The sequence below is a fragment of the Larimichthys crocea genome, chromosome XX (genome assembly GCF_000972845.2).
Source record: "Larimichthys crocea isolate SSNF chromosome XX, L_crocea_2.0, whole genome shotgun sequence".
Classification (NCBI taxonomy): Eukaryota; Metazoa; Chordata; class Actinopteri; family Sciaenidae; genus Larimichthys; species Larimichthys crocea.
Window position 1 is genome coordinate 10,704,158 of NC_040030.1, and position 15,518 is coordinate 10,719,675.

The 15,518-nt window shown below is 40.9% G+C and overlaps 1 protein-coding gene across 6 annotated transcripts in view; it reads right to left on the reverse strand.

Annotated features, from left to right (window-relative positions):
• The window catches only part of grm8a (glutamate receptor, metabotropic 8a), a 225,283-nt gene that overhangs the window by 114,177 nt on the left and 95,588 nt on the right, over positions 1-15,518 (reverse strand). The gene's annotated exons all lie outside the window — the stretch shown is intronic.

The following is a 15,518-nucleotide window of genomic DNA, read 5'->3' on the forward strand; positions in this document are numbered from 1 at the left end:
ATAAACTTTCTCCTCCACAAACAGAAACTCTGCCGCTCCATCCCTGCTTCCCTGCCTGCATTCCTCCACCTCCCCGTCTCTGCTGCCATAGCAACACTGCTGCCAAATCCAAAAAAAACACATTCAAGTAATGAAATCAAGCAAACGACTAAATAAATAATTTGTGAGGAATGGATTTAAAAAAAAAAAAAAATCAATGCATGAGTAATGCTCACCTCTTTCATTTTAACTAGATATTTGACTGGATGTCTGTCTGTGTTTAGGTACTTTGCATGCCCATCTATCCAATAAATAAAACCTGCTATAAATCAGACAATAAATGTTTCCACAGTTTAAAGAGAAGGCACTGCTCAGTAGCCGCACCAGCGCCTGCATTTTGTGCAGAGGAATGACTTGAAAGAAGAATAAAAACATGAATCATGTATTTCTTTAATTAAATTCCTGCATAAATTCACATATTAACCTCAAATTCTCACATCAAAGGTTGGCAATTTTGCATGTGTGGAAGAGAGAGGGGGGGAAAAAAGAGGGCAAGAGAGAGTGTTACAGAGAAGGAGTAAGAGAAATGCATACATAAATAGGAAGTGAAAGGTTAAACACAAAAAGAATGAAAGCAGAGATCATGTTTGAATAAGGGAAAAACGCACACATCCTCCCTTAACATATAGAATATTCAATACATGTGTATGATACAGTATAATGAGAAAGAGATTATCTAAAGAATTAAATTAGTTCCACAGAAAAGCACTGGAAACTCTGAACACTCTCTGTGCCACTTTCATTTTTCAGTCAGGCTGAGGTGATACATGATGAACTCCCTTTGCTTTAACCTTTTCTGTCTTACTATGACAGCAAAGACCAAAACAGATAAAATAGATCCATGCGAATTCACTCGTGTTTCGACCATTTTCTTCTCATCCAACAAACAAGTGGTAAGTAAATAAGTCAGAGCGTGTCTCTTCTGTTTCTGATTTTATAAAGGGGTCTAAATTCTTCAAAATCACCCTGGCAACAAGATGGCAGTTTGCTGCGGATATTGACTTATTTTCTAACAACACTGACCAAATGCCTTTTTATATTTCACAGACCAGAGATTCATAAAAATTGGAAATTGTTTTGTTTTTTAAGAAGCATGAAACCCTGTCAGCTAGAGGAAAGAATCTGGATAATAATGCAACACTAAATAAACACTTTTTGGAGTTTCATTCTATTTGTTAATAGAGATTGGTTCCCTTTTTCCAGAGAAACTCGAGAAATTCTGGACCACAATTAAAACTACAAAGCGTCTACCATGTTAAATGTTGAAGTTATTATGGCATTCAGCCAGTAGTTAACCCTGTTGATCAGTGTTCAATGACACATTCACACCATCCCTACCAATCATTCGCTTCCCATATTCATATTCTGTGGCTTTCCACTGTCGCTGCTGCAACTGCTTTAGCTTTGCTAAGATAAGTTACCAGTTGAAATGGCTCTGATCCACTGTGTTGGTCATCATTGCTGCTTAACATGATGTTGAACTATGGTTTATACGGTCAATCATTTTGGATGGTCACCAGATGTTATAACTAAGTATTAAATGGTCGTTAAGTTTGTACAGCTGCTCTTTAAAAACAAATCTTTCATGGTAGAATTTCCATCACAGGGTAAAGCACAATGTACAAACACCTTTTAATCCTACACATAAAAATGCGTGTATCAAAAGATTTTGAGTAAAATATTGCTTTTAATTACACAAAGCTGCATGATGCCAGTGTTTGTTTATCATTTGTCTCCCAGGTTTGGCATCCAACATGGACGTCCCAGATGTTTGGAACGTCCCACCAGCTCGTGACCACAATGAGTCAAACTCAGTGAACCGTTTTAATTAGGATTGTGTCGCCAGGAAAATAATTTAGGTCCAAGTTTTACTTCATGTCAGCTGTTCGAAAACGCTGCCACCTGGACCCATTGAGAATGTTAATAGCTGAAAATGTGTTGCATTGGTCTCGCCTTTAAATACAGTAGTCACTCAGGAAATCCCTCGCTTCGAGATAACAGGGCCAAAGGGTAAATGCTTTCTGCGCATTATACACCACGTCACGTGAGTTTCGGTGAGTGAGAAGATTTACTTCAGTATGATGAGAAAAGAAGGGGGGATTCGTTAAGTATAGGCCTGTAATATTTATGTTCACCTCTGTTTCACCTTGGTTTGAATTTATGAGTGTTTAAATAGTTAACGTACTGCGAGCGTAGCAGTGAGTGAGGTACAGTGTACTCGGCAGCAATTATTTCAAGCCAAGGTGACATTTTCTTGACATGTAATGTTTAAGTGATAACAGTAAATGTGGAAATGAAATGGTGCTTAACGTGTGACAAAAGAAAGAGTCATAAGATAGATATGACCATATGCTTCCTTGAATTTATGTATGGGTTCTGCAAATTGCCGTCAGTGCAAGGACCATGTATTGTAAAAAAGCAAAAAAGATGATTTTTTTGTTTTTTTCCTCTCACCTCTTCTTCATTCTTTCACACGTTGACTTCTTTTATTCTCACCTCTCATAACATTCACCTGTTCAAGCACTTTCCTGATCAGAAAGTGAATGACAGCGCTACTCACTTGGTCAAACAACCTACATTTCATTTTTTCCTGACATGTGACCTCATTTCCATTTGACGACTGCCATTAAGAACCGAAGGCTGAAGTCATGTGACTGCGTTATAGCATGCCAAACGGCATAACATCCGGCTGCAGGTCAAGGCGTTAACCATAAACCTACATTAACTGATTTTTTGGGCCATAAAAACAAGCTTTAAATGCAACACTGACATATTATCACATTTTAAGTTGATATGGCAAACTGTTGCTTATTTACGCGTCAAACACATGCAATTATTCCGATTATTCTGACAATCCATTATTCCAAAACTGAAATAGTCTAAAAAACATTTAAAAGCCCATTTGTCTGACAGCCCATTATCCCGAAAATAAAAGTCCACAGCTCTGAAGGCCATCCTTTTCAGAAAATACACACTCTCCTTGTAGTGTAGTGTAGTCCTGTAGTATTGGACGTACAGGAAAGGAAGAGGTCAGATGACCTACATTATCTAGATAACAATAGTCAGTTGACCTATGTCGTCATGGTCAGAAACAGGAAACAATAATGAACGCGTGGTTAATATCAACAAATAGTCACAGTTTGTTTAGGTTTAGGAAACAGATCCTGGTTTGGTTCAGATATGTGGGCTTTTTTGGTCCAGTGGGATGTTTTTTGGACTTGTGGGCCATGAGAAGAATGTCATTACATCATAAATGTTAGCATTCACTTGGAGTCTTCTCTCCTGCCAACCAACAAACGTAAGTCCAATATTTACTGTCTTAAAGTCCTGTTTTGTTCTTTACCAACTCCTGAGGAAAATATCGGTCCTTTCAGAAATTAAAAGCTATCGTCGCCATCTAATTGTTGACTATGTCTACCTGTGATTTGGTGCTAAGCAGGTAGTGTACGGTTGGTTTTTACAGCCTTTATTGTGAAACAACTTCCTGTATGGCTGGAAAAACAGGTCGATGACACCAGAGTAGGTGATAATTCTTACAAGCAACAACTTCCAACTGTCCATAATATGTCAAGATCTGCCATTTTGGTGGGCAGTGACAAACGATCAATGTTGTTGTTGGCTTCATCGCCTCTTGCTTCATTTATCTATATTTCCTCTTATCTCCTATCCCTCCCCTTTCCCTTTTCTCAAGGCCTCTTCTCTTTTGTAACCCTCTTCTCTCTTTCCCTGTCTTTTCTGGCTCTCATCACATGAAACAGTGACGGTATTCTAAGTTTACAGCTGTGAATTTCTCACTCACATGTTTGACACTCATACCGGGCGTCGCCAGTGCCACATTCTGTGTTTCCTTATGAATGTCTGTGCGTGTGTGTGCGCATTGTCAGCTGTTAAAACCTCAACGCCGTTCTCAACAAGCAGATGCAAACTTAAGTCACCGCAGAAATCGCAAGCAGTCAGATGTGGAGATAGCGCTGCATGCTGTATGTCAGGTATGTTCACATATTAGAGAACTGAAAGAAGAAGAAAAAAAAAGCACATGATGTTGCCACCAGTGAGCAGATAATTTTAGAAGTATGTAAAGCAGCATGACAAGAAAGTCAAACTTTTGAAGTGCATATCTCTTTAAAGTGCCTTACCGCTTCAAAACTGCCAGGCTTCAAAACATTTTAACGAAATTATTTATCATATATTCACTTTTAAATCATGTATACCATGCACTGCACCTGTCTCCCTTGTGAATTAACTCTGTTGAGTTTGAAAGGCTAAATTAAATTTACGTGAACCCCAATGTCAGTGATCACTGGAATTGACAGATCAATATGATTTATGCCACGTTCACAGCGTCTGAGCTTTCAGTAAAGTGAGACAGAGAGTTAAAAAAAAAAGAGAGATGCAATAACAGGCAGGCAGTTTTCACCCAAGGCGAATTAAACACACACGTTGAAGCACCAGAACCGCATAATGAAAAACACAAAAGCAGCAAACAGGGGTAGGGGAGGGGATACAAAGGGAGGGGAAGAGGAAAAACTAAGTGAAGATATAAGGCTATGTCTAAGCCTGCATAAATTCCCATTTCTCTTTTGAATAATAACAGTTTCATTCTGGAGTGAAAAATGGGGAAGGCTTGGGTAAGTGGTGAAACTTTTAAATCTGTGGTTCCGTGCTGGCGGAGTGGGAATAAATTACTCTGTCAGAGTCAAACTATGGAGACACGGCAACGTTTGTTAGAATCGAGAGTGTTGGAAATGCCTCCAACCCTCAGCTATTACCCATCATTTGTCAGGTTCCACTGCCAACTCCATCGCATAATTGGGTCTGCGCTACCTCTGTCACCATCAACAGTCATTTAGATGTAAATATGAGGGGCAGCCACTGTAAGAAAAGCACAGGACTTTGATAGGTGAGACTCCGCTGGCTTTTCTTTTTACAACTGGAATTGCGTTGCAAGTCGAACGTCTGAGATTGCCTGGCATCTCTTTTATGGACTGCATAGGATGAGGAGTTTTCCTTGAGGATAGAGTGGGAAAATGTGTCATCGCGCTTCATCCATCTGTCATTCTGCATTCAAACTGTATACAGTATGTCTCTCCTTCTGTTTTACATATTTTAGCTTGCTCTGTGGGGAGCCTTACAGTCAATATAAATGTACATCTTGCATTCTTTTAATTATTCAATCTGACATCAACTGACAGAGTTCCTAAACACAACTAAATGAGAAAAAGAAGTTGAGCTTTAAGAGGCGCAAAGAAGTTTTTAAAAGATGGAAACAAAGGCCCACGGGTGAAACTAACACCATCTGCTCTCAGATGTGATTTAAGCTCAGTATTTTATCATATATCACATGCCAAAGGCCAATGGGAGCTGTGAAACCCTTAAAATGCTGGTGCCTTTTTCCCCCCACGGTGTTTAAAGTCTTGCAGAACCAGGAAATTCAGGTTTGCAAAACTCTGTAATTTCACCAGTGCCAGTGTGATAATAAGATTTTTTTTTTTATATCTGGTAACAAATGGATGACACGTCGAGAAGAAGAGGTGGGAAGTGAAAGTGAAAAAGAGCGTGGGAGCGGGTGAACTGTGACAGGAAAAGAGCAAGTCATATGGTAAGAAGAAAAGAACAGGGGCATGTCCAGAACATTTGAACTGTGATTAAGGCAACTTGTAGCCCAGTAAGCTGGTAGTTCCGCATCAGGAGTCGGGTAGTGGAAAGGATAGAGGATGGCAAAAAAAAAGAGAGTAAAGGAAAAGTGAACAAAGGGAAACAAGAAAAGAGAATGAATAAAACAGACTTAGAATGCTTTGAGAGAAATAAACACACCAAGAGAAAGATGGAGAGCATCGATTACTCCTCCCGCATCCCGGCATTCCAGCAATCCTGACATGGATCGTTGTCAAAGCAACAATGCAATCGCAGCGCAGACAGAGTTGTAATTCTGCCCCATTCACTCCCAGCTAATCAGCCTCTGCCAGCTCACCATCCATCAGCGATGAGAAGTGTGTGTGTGTGTGTGTGTGGATGAGTGTGTGTGTGGATGAGTGTGCATTTGTAATGGAGGAGAAGAGAGAAGTCAGAGGAATGATAGTTATCAAAGTTTGATTTACCAGCAGTAAAGAGAGAGTAACAAAAGACACCTATGGTAAGTTCATCAGAGCTCCAGTCGCTGGTCCTGCCAGGTGGAAGACACCAGGATACACTTGTTTGTGTGTGTGTGTGTACGTGTGGGCGGGGAGCCTGTGTATCATGCCTGATCTGGTCCATAGATGAGAGACTAGCCATATCAAAGAAAGGAAAGTCCTCCTGGGACTGTAGTTCAGTCTGAAAGCCTCTCATACAGCGCTGTGTTCCTGCAATCCAAAACGACTGGTCTACGTCTCAGAAGTCACTTGGATTCCTCCCTTGGGTTTTGTATTGATTAAGATCGAAGTTGCTGCAGGTGGTGTGTTTAGCCATGGCAGCAATCACTGATCATGCTGAAGAACTCAGTTTCTTTCTGCCATTTATTTTAAACAAAGAAAACTGATTTGTCACCGGAAGTTGAGAGCAGAACCTGGAAGTGATTAGCTTTTCTGTAGCAGTTAGCAGATACACTCAAACTTGAGGCCTGTGCATTTGAATCCTGCTATTCTGTTTTGATTGGTTGACTGAAATTGCTTACAGTATTGCTTATTGTTGGTACCGTAAAAATCCTAATTTTTTTACTTACAGCATACTAACAGCTAGGGTGCTTTTACACTGATATTTTCATAGTTGTTACTCTAGGTTTTAACACTTACACACATATACAGACTTTAAAGTATGTGTAAAGTAAGCATATATAGGTATATATGTATTCTGAGTTTGTCAGACCAAAGAAGAAAGTGTTATTAACAACCCAGCCAATTTTGAAAAATTAAAATTATCGACAAGTTTATGAAATTAGGTGTCAAAATCGGGTAAAAATGAGATGTATTTTCAGGGGGGCGTGTCCACTGAATGTGCTGAAGACACGCCCACTTGTGGGAGCAGTCAAGCAGCCATTTTGAAGTGACTGAATCGTGTCAGATGAGTTCAGAAAATGACATGACTAACTTTGAAACACTGAGCGAGATTAATTCATCTGTTGGGGGTGCAGGGGTATGCTCAGGGTGGCCTTAGCGTGTCATTGAGCCACCCTTTAGGACCGCCCACGAAATCCTGGACTGAAAACTGGTGAAAAACTGTTTTAACGTCTAACTCCACATTTCAGTAATATATCGTTCAAAGTCTTTTCAAATGTTTTCAGCAACTATTTCCTAACATATTTGATGTATTATGAGATTATAGTTGCATACCTGCCAGGAATCTTTTTTTTTTTAGCTCACCAATTTTTGGCTCACGGTGTTGTCACAGATCTTTGTGAATGATTGCAAATTAAGTTTCTGGATGTTGAATTTCAGCGTGTGCATGCCTCCTGTTAATATGTCCGAGTCTAATTTTCTCTGTGTTTTTGCATCAACATACAATGATCATGAGAGACTGACAACATCAAAGTTAAATTCTGATTTTGATAGACAACTGTAAATCTAATTTCCTACACTGCTTAAAGCCGCTAAGCTATACTAAGCCTTTTCCCAAAATCATCCAAGTGACAGTTTTTATTATGGTGAAACAGCTTCTTTTTTTTAACAGATGCAATGAAAGAGGACTGCACTTAAACGAAAGGAAGTGAAGTTATATATGTACTGTATATATCTACATATTTTGTGCTACTGTATCTGTGTGTACTGTACTGAAGTTATGCATTTGTGCTGCACATAAATAAATCATTTTTCATCATTATAGGGTTTCATTCATTTTTATGTGTGACTCCAGCTCGGTATGCATGTCTGTGGTCACATATATATACAGCCTAGGCACCAGGGTAGTTTTGTGTTGGAGCTCTGGGATGGAACTCTCAAAGCACCTTGAGGTTTTAGAGTCAAACAAGTATTATTTTTTGCAGTGTGCCAGCCAACATTGGTTCCTGTCATTTATTTTAACCGTGATCCCAGGGCCCTTCTGCAGACAAAGATGAAAAATTGAAAAAAAAGATGAGGTAAGGAAAGAGAAAACACCTTAAGTTACTGGAGCAGAACAGCGAAGAGGCTTGAAAGTGCTTTTAAGTTGTGCAGGCAGATTCCTACTCTCTGAAAACACACACTCGCCTCACAACACACACACACACACACCGACGCACCTTCTACGTTCTGGCATAAACACACATTAGCTCACTTCTACACATAAACAAACATGCATCCCTGAAAAATCAAGGCAAAAAAACACAAACACCTTCCCAATGTTAGCTACACAAATATACACACAATCCGAGACATGCACACACTAACACACACACAAACATACACAAACACACACCCATGTGTACCGACTGGTGCAGTAATATTGCTGAAATTACTTTTGGGGCTTAGCAGCGACTGCCTGAGCTTTTTTCTCTACCCCATCTCTTGGAGGACTCGGAGAGGCCAAATAGGGACAGAAAAAAGAGGGGACACACACACACACACACACCCACACACACACACACACACACACACACACCCACCCTATCTGTGCGTCTGTCTGCCCAGTACACTTTCTATTGCTCCGTCATAAGGGAATATGAGGAGTTCTCACCTCTGTCAAGAAAAATCACTGGACCTGAAATGTACACTACACATCACATCAAGAGCACAGAGCGACATACAGCGGAGGCACTATGGTATATTTCAACATGGCCACCATCAGAGTCTATGCGGTACGTGCAGCTTTTGTTGCCCACGGGTGTGCTCCGAAAACTTTAACTTGCCGATATGATTCTGCTCAAACGAGGCAGATTTATGTTTCGCGCTACAGGGCCGTGTAATCCGCTATGTAATATACAGCGCGTCAGCAAAACTGCTTCGGAGGAGGCAAATCTAATTATTCCTTCAATTCTCTACCACTAGTAATCATTGAGACGTGGCTGAATATACCGAGGTGGTTTTACAGGTTGAGAAATCAGCCACAGAGTTTTTTTTTTGTTTGGTAATTTCTGGTGGACTTTTTTATCAGGGGTTGTAAGAGCTGCTCTAGTAATAATTACCATCTGTAGAGGACGTCTGGCAATACTAATGCCATCCGCAGAGGGCTGTTCACTCCTAATAGATGTTGTCGTTCAATAGAGTCTGAGGACTTAAAACCTCTTTGAGATCATTTATATTCTAGAAAAAAACAAAACACAAATCATTTTTAGTAAGGTATGAAATACTGTATACTTACTTCATTCCAAATAAAAACAAGTATACACACAGTCAGTGTTCTCAGCCTGGAAAAACAGACACACGTATATAGAGGGTTTCATAAATATCAGGACTCGTTTTTTTACAAGGACGAACAGACCACTAACCAACAGCATAAACAAGTGAAGAAGCAACAGAGACTTTGGGGCCTTTCATGAGGACAACAAAGACAGCTTCACATTGAGATGAAAACCAAGGCTGGTGTAATTAGTTACAAATGGATGGGTTTATGTTTGCGCTCCCAGTCAGCACGCGTGGTGGTGAACAGCATCAGTCTTATGTTGCGAGGGGAGTGTAATCAAGGACAAGAAACAGAGAGCTAAATCGACCCGAGGGACACGCGTTGTCAGTTGAGCGTAAGTTAGAGAGAGTGTGCCTTGTGCCGCTTCTTCTCAAGCATTTATCTGTGTTTTGTGTGTGTGTGTGTGTGTGTTAGACGACTTTGTGTTCGACATGAGCGCTGTAATCTCTGCGCGATTACATTTGAGAATTCATACAACATACGAAACGCATCAATATCTTTGTGCCTCAACACGATAAGTTCTTTAATTACACTTATTATATATCATTATATCTAAAATGCATGTTGTAATGTATTATAATCAGATTCATTTCCTAAGATCATTACATTGTGAGAATGGTGCAGAAGAGTTACTAAATCATTCTGTATTGTCATGAATAATAACGTATCATTTCTATAATGCTGGCTAAGTGATTTTCCAATAAGAGTATAGTTTAAGGATACAGCATACATGTCTATAATTGCGCACATATTATGCATAATGCGCATCACAATGCATTTCAATTAAAGTATGATTCTTCTTGCCTGAATAAAACAACATAAGCCAGTAGCAGGACTTGGATAATGACATGGGCAGACTCCATTGTGCAGGGCGAGAGTAGACTGAAAGCGAACTAAAGAGGCAAAGCTAAGCAAAAAGACGCAAGATTAGTTTAGAGCCAGAGAACTAATTAAATGAATCTGGAGATAAACGTTTAATTATTTTCTCTCAGCCTTTTTTTTTCTCCCCCTTCTTCATTACCGCCTTCCAGAGCTTCTGCAGAGCGGCCAGTGTCAGGGGGAGGTGACGGTTCTGTGCTGGTGAATTCAATCCACACACACACACGCTATCTCTCTCGCTCATTCACTTACAGGTTGCCATACACACCGACTAAACACACAGATTCACAGCATTCATAATTGACACAAGATTTCAGAGAGACACACACACACACACACATCCTCTCTCCCTCTGTATGCAGTGTGTGTGAATGGATGGATTCCACAGGGAAGTGAGGAAGGGTACTGGAAGGAGAAATGGCCGTGACTTGATTTAAAAGATCCCCTTGTCTTCGGTAAGTACACTGCCACCTCTTGTTTTATAGTACAGCGATCCATATGCTCCAAACACGGCTCGATATAGGAGGCTGTACTCTGTCGGCGTGGCGAGGTTTGGCGCCATATGCTGCGATTTCGACAGCGAGGGTCAACAGCGGGGCGGCATAGTGAGTAGGAGGAATGCCCTTCAGCTGGAAGACCTGAGATGGACCATCTGTTTTGTGCAAATGAATACTACCAGGTCTGGACATAGTGGTCTACTTCTAAATTTGCACTCTGATGAGAAAGAAGGAAAACTGAATAAAGATCTTGCTCTTCAGGGAATCAATAGGGTTAGAAAAGAGACAGACTTTCCATCACTAATAGTCTCTCTGATGTGAGATGTGACATGATGCACTTTTTAACCACTACAAATGGACCGCTACCTCCCTGCGTGACCTTTGAAACCACTCCCTGACAAATCTCCCCCAAGTTGACCTTTATGCAATTATTTGTTCATTAACCTTTGATCACTGGCCTACGTCAGCTTATTGTGTGCAAAAGCAAAAAACGCTGCGTTGTGCATCCAGGTTGTGAACACTTACTAATGATGAGTAAACACGTTTGGCTCATGCTCACTGAGCTGTGTCCCGTTACTAGTTCTGCATGACTGGAAAGCCATGGCTGGGGGTGACAGCACACAGGCTGCACACGCTGTAAAAGTCACAGTGAATATATTTCAGGATGTAGGCATGGTTGAGTAAACCGCGCAAATGTTTTACAACTGTACTGATGGATAAACGCAGCATAGTGAGACTTTTTTTTTTGTCACTGAAACAGAGAATCCAGTCAATTTTCAAAATAAAATACCACAGCCAAAAGCCAAACAAATGAACTATGTACTGTAGCGTATTTACACATGTAGAAGCATATTTAGAAGCACATACACCAGGAAAACGACCAAATCTGAGCTAGTAAACAAAGTCTGGCGGGCTAAACGCTTCGTTTCTGAAATGCTCCCGGTGGGGTTTAAAGTCACATGGAGGACGGACGTCACAGAGGTATGCCCCATGGAGTTTCGGGGTAAGACAACCCTGCCTCCGTTAGGGTATACTTGAATGCCAACATGCTCACGATGACAGTGTTACATTAATTTTTACCACTGTCATCTAAGTGAATCCATCCGTTAGCTGTCCAGATTTTCACTGTTTTCACCTGAAAAATCACAAATTACCGGGCTGTGCTGCTACTTTTCAGACAAAAAAACAGAAAGAAAAATCCACGAGCACTTCAAGTCCTTTTCATTTTAAAATCATCCTCTGTAAAATCCTTACTTCCTGTTTAAAACCATACTACTATGTTTGAAATGTGGTGAAAGAAATCATGGAATTCAACTTTGTTGAGTTATATAATCAAAAGGGAGTAAATTAGGTAATAAGTATTATTTGCTGTGGCTTAATTGCTCAGTAGGCCAGTTGAAAGTGCATAAATTAATCATTTTCCTCTCAAGTCCATGTCGGAATCAATGTCTTAACAAAGCCAGCACTCAGTGCCAATACAAGAAGTGTCGTGATGATAGTAGTAACACCAGTACCCCGAGTGTGCCTCAATTCACTGCTGTAACCTCGAAGTTATTTCAAGTTTTCCCTAAAGCAGTCCTTTTGAAACAAAAAAGATTTTGCTGACTGCCGTGTGGACCGGGCTGAAAAATTAGTCGTGCAGAATTTTCTACATCCCTCCTCCTGGGAGCGGAGCAACACAGCAGCTGTGGAGAAGCAAACATAAGTAGGACGTATTCCGTTTGAAAGAGAGTGTACTGGAGAAGTAAATATTTAACTTTGCAATGCGAGTCCAGTGTGTTAAATAAGAAAAGGCTCGGGACAAGTACAGAGAGGCGTGATTGGACAGAATTTAGTGTCCTCTAAGTAGCACTCGCGCCCTAACAAACACACACACACACACACACACACACTCTGTAACCCCTGACTTCTGCTAACAAGACTTCAGCACACACTCTTGAAACTTTTTGCCGATTAAAATGCATCCATGCACACACATGCATTGTCAAGAATCATCAGCAAACGATTACACACCAATTAACGTGGATGTTTGGTGTCAGTATGCAGAATGCCTTGTGAGCTGCAATCATTACACCGCAATCACAAAATAATCACTGTGGCTCTGTGTGTGTGTGTGTGTGTCTAAAGGAATCCACCTGTGTCAATATATATGTGTATGTTTGTGTGAGCGGTGGCAGCACAGTGCTGTGTGTCTATATTAGGACCCCTATCATTATTCTGTTGCTGTTCCCACTTCTGCATCCCATTCTCTGTCAATCCCTGTCTATTCCTCACACTTTTCAGCTCGATTCACAACTATAGTACACACACACACAACAATGCGAATTCTCCCTGTGTCACTTTTTCCTCTCCCTTCGTCAGCCCTCTTCTTCTCTGCTCCTTTTTCCCCCCGTCGTCTTCTTGGTTCTGTTCACATCTGCAGGGCTTCAGAATAAACAACTGACTGACTGCTGTCACAGCATGTAGCCCTCCCATACAAACACACACACATATAGAGGGCAGAGAGAGTGCACTATCTGCTGACTCCCAGAGCACACACATTGCTGAGGACTGCTTTACCCTTTACCCAAGCACACACACACACACACTGATCTGACACCACAGTAAACATCTATGTGCTGACTGCCACTGTATACAGCCCTGGGCAAGCCGGCTCCAAACACGCACAGAGACGGAGACGGACGGATAGACAGAAATACACGGAGCTGTCATCTCTGCAGCGGCGCACAAACAATGTAAAAAGATAAGCAGATAGAGATAAAAATAGAAACATCTCAAGCGATACTCTCTCTCAAATGGATTCTTTACGTGTCTTTAGTCCGTAAATATTTGTCAGATTCCAACGTGAAGCGTTTTCAATAAACAGCTGCGACATAAACAGGGGAAACCCGCTGCAGTTTGACCTGTCAACATCACTCGGAGGACTTCATAAACTGATTTGAGGCCCGAGTTCACCCGAACTTGATGTTCTCAGGACCACAGGGACCGTGCTTTTAAGTCCGACATCAAAGCAGACAAGTCGTCCGTCTCTCTGTGTTTCTCCCTTTCTGTGTCTCCCATCGTGCTCATTTAATCAAGTTGAATTTGGCTCCATCTCTACCTAATGAAGGAGTGAAAGAATGACCTTTGCTCTTGTGTCTAGAGCCTGCCTTCTATCTATTCACAACTAGCTAACTAAAAGAGATTTTGTGGTGATTACAAGAGACAAATTAAAATAAAAAAGGGAAGCACAACAAATGCAAATGCTTCCATACCGGGCACCAAGGGTCACTGGATGGTATAATGAGGATGGAAATGATGTGTTCTTAAAGATGCACTTGTTGGCTATTATAATGCTACAGTAAATGACTGATGCTAAAGATGGGATGCCAAAGAGCAATCACCCGATGAGCTGATATGTGAATTTTAGTACTAGTATAATGTTACAGTATTAGAAATAAAAATGTATTTACAAAAAAAAACAAAAAACGATAGAACATCTCTCTCTGAAGTGACCCTACAAAATAATTTAGTTAGACCGTGACACATTACATGCCTATGGAAATAACGTTAAAACTGTAGGTTGTGCATGATTAACAGCATGACTACTTGATTGACAGGTAGGTGCCATTACAGGTGGCTTATTCAAGCACCCAGGCATCATTCGCCCCGCCTCAGGTCCGCCAATGATATACATCTTTGCGGATATTTAGGCTACGTTTACACGTAGCCGGGTATGTTGAGAAACGAATATTTCCCTCCCTCCGTTTTCCAAAATAACATCGTGCACATAGCATCGTTTTCAAAAAAGTCAACCCGCATAAATACGCCATAGAGCGCCGTCATAACTACGCCAAGCCTGTGGGTGGCAGTGTAGGAAGAAGGCGAATCCTCTGCAAGCCAATCAGAATAATGCTTTCATGAGCATCGTCATAGCAACAAGTAAACATTGGTCGCACTTTTGGCTCATCCGCTGCCTAAAACTCCGTTTATCTCAATTTACACGCAAACGCAAAACCGGAGTTTTCCAGAATCACCACTCTCGCCGGAGTTTTTAGAAAGATTCGTTTTCAGAGGCGAATTCACCGTTTGCGTGTAAAAGATAGGTACAAACGAAGGGAAATGTCTCCATTTTTAAAAATACCCATGTACGTGTAAACAGGGCCTTAGATTAGCCGGGAGGCAGAAGAAGCCGTACAGTCATTGTTACTACCCCACACTTCATCACATTTAGAAATCTGAACCTTGGCTGATCTGCTGTGCCTAGTTACTGTTGCTAAGCTGTCACCAAAATGTTAGACGGCGTTCTTCACCACCGATAAATGCCAAATGTGGCATTATCTTTTGGAAGAACGGTGTTCTTGTAGCATCCAAGTCAAGGTCAGTCTATCACCCGAAACACTTAATGCTGGTTTGTCCTTTAATTAGTAACCCACCTGCACATCTCCAAAATACACCCAAGAAGTGCTATCTAATGATTATTTCTTAATTAGATGTGACAGAGCACGTCCTGCTAACTCCCAGGCACAACATGCATGACATCGACTTGAAGCTTATACAACAGCCATTGTTATAAAAGGTAGATACATACAAAGCCAAAAACAAAGATAGGAAGACTGCACTTGTCCATCAAATGCCTGCTGTGATAACTCTCTGCTTCACTTCACTCACCACAGTCTGCAATCTACAGCCTACAATTTACCCAAAGAGTGAATTTTCCCTGGAGTTTCCCCAAGAGATTTAAACAACAGGTTTCCACTGTCTGTTCTGGCTATAGTATTATACACCAAAGTGCTCTTTGAAGATACTATGGACATATCATAGTTATTATAC